The 6,302-nt window shown below is 36.6% G+C and overlaps 1 pseudogene; it reads left to right on the top strand.

Annotated features, from left to right (window-relative positions):
* The first annotated feature begins 986 nt into the window (after positions 1 to 986).
* On the top strand, positions 987 to 1,445 carry LOC132418352 (cofilin-1 pseudogene; annotated as a pseudogene).
* Positions 1,446 to 6,302: the final 4,857 nt, after the last annotated feature.

Consider the following 6,302-nt stretch of genomic DNA (forward strand, 5'->3'; position numbering starts at 1 on the left):
CAATTTATCTTTGACCCCCCCAAAATGAAATCGTTAGTTATAAATCTAACAAAATATGTATAATGAGGAAAACTACAAAACTCTGATGAAAGAAATCAGATGATTCTAAATGAATGAGAGATATTCCATATGCATAGATAGGAAGAGTTCATGTTAACAAGATCTCTGTTCTTCTCACCTTGATTTATAGATTTAATGAAGTCTCAATCCAAATCCCAGCCAACCATTTTGTGTATTTTGACAAACTGATCCTAAAGTTTATATGGAAAGCAAAAAACCTGGAATAACCAACACAATATTTAAGAAGAACAAAGTTGGAGTACTGACACTAATCGACTTCAAGGCTTATCATAATGCTACGATAATGAAAATGTTTGAAACTGGTGAAAGAATAGACAAATGGATCAATGGAATGGAATAGAGAGCCCAGAAATAGAACCACATAAATATAGTCAGCTGATCTTTGACAAAGAAGAAAAGGCAATTTAATGGAGAAAGTATAGTCTTTTCAATAATTTCTGATGGAACAACTGGACATCCACATGGAAAGGAAGGAAGGAAGGAAGACAGAAAGTAGGTTAATTAATTAATTTAGACAGACTTTACACCATTCACAAAAATTAACTCAAAATGAATCTGAAAATTAAATGTAAAATGCAAAGGTATAAACCTCCTGGAAAATAACATAGGAGGAACTCTAGGTGACCTAGGGTTTAGTGATGACTTCTTAGATACAACACCAAAAACATGGTCCATAACAAAATTTGATAATTTTTTAATTGAGTATAGTTGATTTACAATATTAGTTTCAGGTGTAAAACATAGCAATTAAATTAACAGATTATAGTCCATTTAAAGTTATTATGATAAGTTGGATCCTGGCAGCAGCTGCAGCAGCTCTTGTCTTTTCTGGCTCTCCTTGCTCTCTCCTTTTTGCTTCTGGAAACATAGCCTCCAGTGTGGCTGTCTCTGAAGGGGTCATCAAAATGTTCAATGACATGAAGATGTGTAAGTTGTCAACACCAGAGGAGGTGAAGAAGGACAAGAAGGTGGTGCTCTTCTGCCTGAGCGAGGACAAGAAGAACATCATCCTGGAGGAGGGCAAGGAGATCCTGGTAGGTGATGTGGGCCAGACTGTAGACGACCCCTATGCCACTTTTGTCAAGATGCTGCTGGACAAAGCCTGCCACTACGTCCTCTATGAGGCAATCTATGAGACCAAGGAGAGCAAGAAGGAGGACCTGGTATTCATCTTCTGGACCCCTGAATGTGCACCCCTTAAGAGCAAAATGATGTATGGCAGCTCCAAGGACGCTATTAAGAAGAAGATGACGGAGATCAAGATGAATTATAAGGAAACTTGTAAGGAGGTCAAGGACCCCTGCACCCTGGCAGAGAAGCAGGGGAGCAGCGCTGTCCTCTCCCTGGAGGGCAAGCCTTTGTGAGCTCCCTCCAGCCCCCTACCTGGAGCATCTGGCAGCCCCAGACCTGACTGTGGGGGTTGCAGGCTGCCCCCTTCCTGCCAGACCTGAGGGGCTGGGGGGATCCCAGCAAGAGGAGGGCAGTCCCTTCACCCCAGTTGCCAAACAGCAACCCCACCTCCTGGATCTTCCTCCTTCTCCCTCCATCCCTGACAGTTCTGGCCGTCCCAAACAGCTTTTGATCTTCTGATTCCTCTTGGGTTGAAACAGATCAAGTGCTCCCCAGGGACCCCTATTTGGGGGGGCTGTATTTTTTTGACAACAACCCAACTTCCCACCTGTTCCTCCCCTTTCCCACGCTGCTAACGTCTAACCACAATAGTGACTCTGTGCTTGTCTGTTTAGTTCTGTGTATAAATGGAATGTTGTGGAGATGGCCCCTCCCTGCACCACTTGGTTCCCTTTCCCTTTTTCCCCTGGTCACAGCCACTCATGGAAGCAGGACCAGTAAGGGACCTTCAATTAAAAACACACACATACACACACAACAATAAAAATCAATCAATAAATAAAGTTATTATGTAATATTGACTATATTCCCTGTGACGTACAGTATATACTTGTAGCTTACTTATTTTACACATAGTAGTTTGTACATCTTGCCCCTCCCTCCTTCCCTCTCCCCCTGGTAGCCACTAGTTTGTTTTCTATATCTGTGAGTCTGTTTCTGTTTTGTCATATTCATTTGTTTTATTTTTTAGACTCCATATATAAGTGATAACATAGAGTGTTTCTCTTTCTCTGACTTATTTCACTAAGCATAATACCCTCTAGGTCCATCCATGTTGTTGTAAATGCCAAAATTTTATTATTTTTATGGCTGAGTAATATTTCATTGTATATATATACTGCATGTTCTTTATCCATTCATCTGTTAATGGACACTTAGGTTGCTTCCACATCTTGGCTATTGTAAATAATGTTGCTATGAACATTGGGGTGCATATATCTTTTCAAATTAGTGTTTTCGTTTTCTTTGGATATATACCCAGGCATGAAATTAGAGGATCCTATGGTAGATCTATTTTTGACTTTTTGAGGAACCTCCATACCGATTTTCAAAATGGCTTCACCAGTTTACATTCCCATCAACAGTGTACAAGCCTTCCCTTTTCTCCACATCCTCACCAATATTTGTTATTTGTGTTCTTTTTCATGATAACCATTCTGACAAGTGTGAGCTGATATCTCGTGGATTTCATTTGCATTTCTCTGATAATTAGCTATGTTGCACAGCTTTTCATGTGCCTATTAGCCATCTCTACAGCTTCTTTGGGAAACTGTCAATTCAGGTCTTCTGCCCATTTTTTAATTGAGTTTTTTGTTATATTGAGCTGTTTACACATTTTACATATTAACTCCTTATCAGACATGTCATTTGAAAATATCTGTTCCCATTTAATAGAGTGTCTTTTTCTTTTCTTAATGGTTTCCTTCCCTGTGCAAAAGCTTTTAAGTTTGATATTGTCCCATTTGTTTACTTTTGCTTTTGTTTCCCTTGCCTGAGGATACAGATCCAAAAAATATTGCTAAGACATATGTCAAAGAGTGTACTGCCTATGTTTTCTTCTAGGAGTTTTATGGTTTCAGGTCTTAAATTTAGGTGTTTAATACATTTTAAGTTTATTTTTGTATATGGCGTGAAAAAAATGTAATTTCATTCTTTTACATGTAGCTTCCCAGTTTTTCCAGCACCACTTATTGAAGAGACTGTCTTTTCACCATTATATAATCTTGCCTCCTTTTTCATAGATTAAATTGACCATAAGTGTGTGGGTTTATTTCTGGGCTCTCTATTTTGTTCCATTGATGTATGTATATGTTTTTGTGCCAGTACCATACTGTTTTCATTAATATACCTTTCCAGTATAGTCTAAAGTCAGTGAGTGTGCTACCTCCAATTTTGTTTTTCTTTTCCAAGATTTCTTTGGATATTCAGGGTCTTTTGTGTTTCCATACAAATTAAAAATGTTTTTGTTGTAGTTCTATGAAAAATGCCATTGGTATTTTGACAGAGATTTCATTGAATCTGTAGATTGCTTTGTGTAGTATGGTCATTTTAACAATATTAATTCTTCCAATCCAAAAACATAATATACTTTTCCATCTGTTTGTGTTGTCATTAATTTTATTCATCCATGTCATAGTTTTTCAAGTACAGACTTTTACCTCCTTAGGTAGATTTATTCCTAGGTATTTTCTTTTTGTTGTGATGGTAAATGGGATTGTTTCCTTCATTTCACTTTCTGATAGTTCATTGTTAGTGTATAGAATAGAAAGACACTTATTTTTATTAAATTTGTATCCTGCAACTTTACCAAATTCATTGATAGGCTCTAGTAGATTTTTGGTGGTATATTTAGGATTTTCTTTGTGTAGTATCATGTCATCTGCAAGCAGTGAAAATTTTACTTCTTTCTTTCCAGTTTGGAATCATTTTATTTTTCTCTTGTCTGATTGCTGTGGATAAGTCTTCCAATACTATGTAGAATAAAAGTGACAAGAATGGGCATCCTTGTCTTGTTCCTAATCTCAGAGGAAATGCTTTGAGATTTTCAGTGTTGAGTATGATGTTAGTTGTGGGCTTATCATAAATGTCCTTTATAATGTTGGGGTATATTCCCTCTATACCTATGTTGTTGAGAGTTTTTATCATAAATGGATGTTGAATTTTGTCAAAAGATTTTTCTGCATCTATTGGGATGATCACATGAGTTTTTATTCAATTCATTAATGGGGTGTATCACATTGATTGATTTGCAGATATAAAACCATACATGCATACCTGAGATAAATCCTACTTGATCAAGGTATATGATCCTTTTAATGTATTGTTGAATTCAATTTGCTAATATTTTGGTGAGGATTTTTACATCTATGCTCATCAGTGATATTGGCCTGAATTTTTCTTTGTTAGTTATATCTTTGTTCTGGGTATCAAGGTGTTTCTGTGCTTGTAGAATGAGTTTGGATGTGTTCCTTTTTCTGCAATTTTTTGGAATAATTTTAGAAGAATAGGTGTAAACTTTGTTTGGTAGAATTCATCTCTGTATGAATCAGGTCCTTCGCTTTTGTTTGTTGGGAGTTTTGTTTTGTTTTGTTTTGTTTTGCTTTGTTTTTATGGATTCAATTTCATTACTGGTCATTGGCCTGTTCATATTTTCTATTTCTTTCTGGTTCAGTCTTGGGAGACTGTACACTTATAGCAATTTGTCCATTTCTTCCAGGTTGCCCATTTTATTGGCATATAGTTGTTCACAGTAATTTCTTATGATCGTTTGTATCTCTGTGTTGTAAACCGTAACTTCTTTTTCATTCCTGGTATTATTGATTTGAGACCCCTCTCTTTTTCTTCTTGGTTAGTCTAGCTAAAGTTGTATCAATTGTGTTTATCTTTTCAAACAACCAATTCTTATTTTCATTTGTCTTTTCCCTTGTTTTTTTAAGTTTCTATTTCATTTATTTCTACTCTGATCTTTATGATTTTTTTTACTTCTATTAACTTTGGATTTTGTTTGTTCTAATTTTTCTAGTTCATTTAGGTGTAAGGTCAGGTTGTTTACTTGCAATTTTTTTTTGGTTTCCTGAAGTAAGCTTGTATTACTATAAACTTCCCTCTTAGAACTGCTTTTCCTGCATCTCATAGAATTTGGTCACTGGGTTTTTGTTTTCATTTGTCTCCAGGTATTTTCTCATCTCCTATTTGATTTCTTCAGTGATCCATTGGTTGTTTAGTGGCATATTATTTAGCTTCTATGTGTTTGTTTTTTTTTTATTGGGGTATACTTGTTTTATAATGTTGTGTTAGTTTCTACTGTACAGCAAAGTAGAGTTCCCTGTGTTATACAGCAGGTTGATATACAAAATAGATACCTAATGTGTTTGTGTTTTTTTTTCTGGTTTCATAGAATTGTGTTTGGAAAAGATGCTTGATATGTTTTCAATTTTCTTAAATTTACAGAGACTTTTGTGCCCTAGCATGTGATCTATACTGGAGAATGTTCCATGTGCACTTGAAAAGAATGTGTATTCTGCTGGTTTTGGATGGAATGTTTTATATATGTATACAGTAAGTCTCCTACTTACGAACCTTTAAGTTGCGAACTTTCAAAGTTGTGAAAGTGCATTCATATGTCCAATCACGTAAGTTAGTTCATGTGTCCGGTGTACATTGTCACATGCTTGCATCTTCTACAAGTGGTTATGGTTTTGTGTACTTTAGAGTACATTAGTACAGTATCTTTATTTCAAGCCCAGGATGTCTGGAAGCAAGTGTAAAAGCAGCAGTGATGTAGTTGGTACTGCTAAGAAGCACCAGGAATTGGAGGTCCAGAGGAAGGACGAAGAGAGACAAGAAGAAGAAGAAGTAACTGAAGAATGAAAAAGTTTCATGATGCAGGAAATGGCAAGAGGATTTTCTTTATTTGAGGAGGCACTGTTAGTTTTTGAGGCACAGGACACAAGTGTAGAATAGTGCACGAAGGTTGCAGCAGCCATTCAGAATGCAATCCAGTTCTACCGTGTCATCTATTACAAGAAAAAAAGAGCTATTACCCAGATATCACTGGATTGTTTTCTCAAGAGGATAGATAGAATTGAATCCAGCAAGGAACCAGAACCTGTGTCATCAATGTCAGGTATGAGTGAAATTGCAGCTTGCCCTCTGTCTCTTATTGCTGATGATCCTTCAGCTCTACTATCTCCCACCTCCTCTCCTTCCTCCAGTCAGTAACTCTTCTTGCCAGTTCACTCAATGCCAACCCCTGTATGCCAGCTGTTATACTGTACTACTGTACTTTTCAAAGTACTGCACTGTAAGAT

This window comes from Delphinus delphis, chromosome X (genome assembly GCF_949987515.2).
Source record: "Delphinus delphis chromosome X, mDelDel1.2, whole genome shotgun sequence".
In the NCBI taxonomy this organism is placed as follows: Eukaryota; Metazoa; Chordata; class Mammalia; order Artiodactyla; family Delphinidae; genus Delphinus; species Delphinus delphis.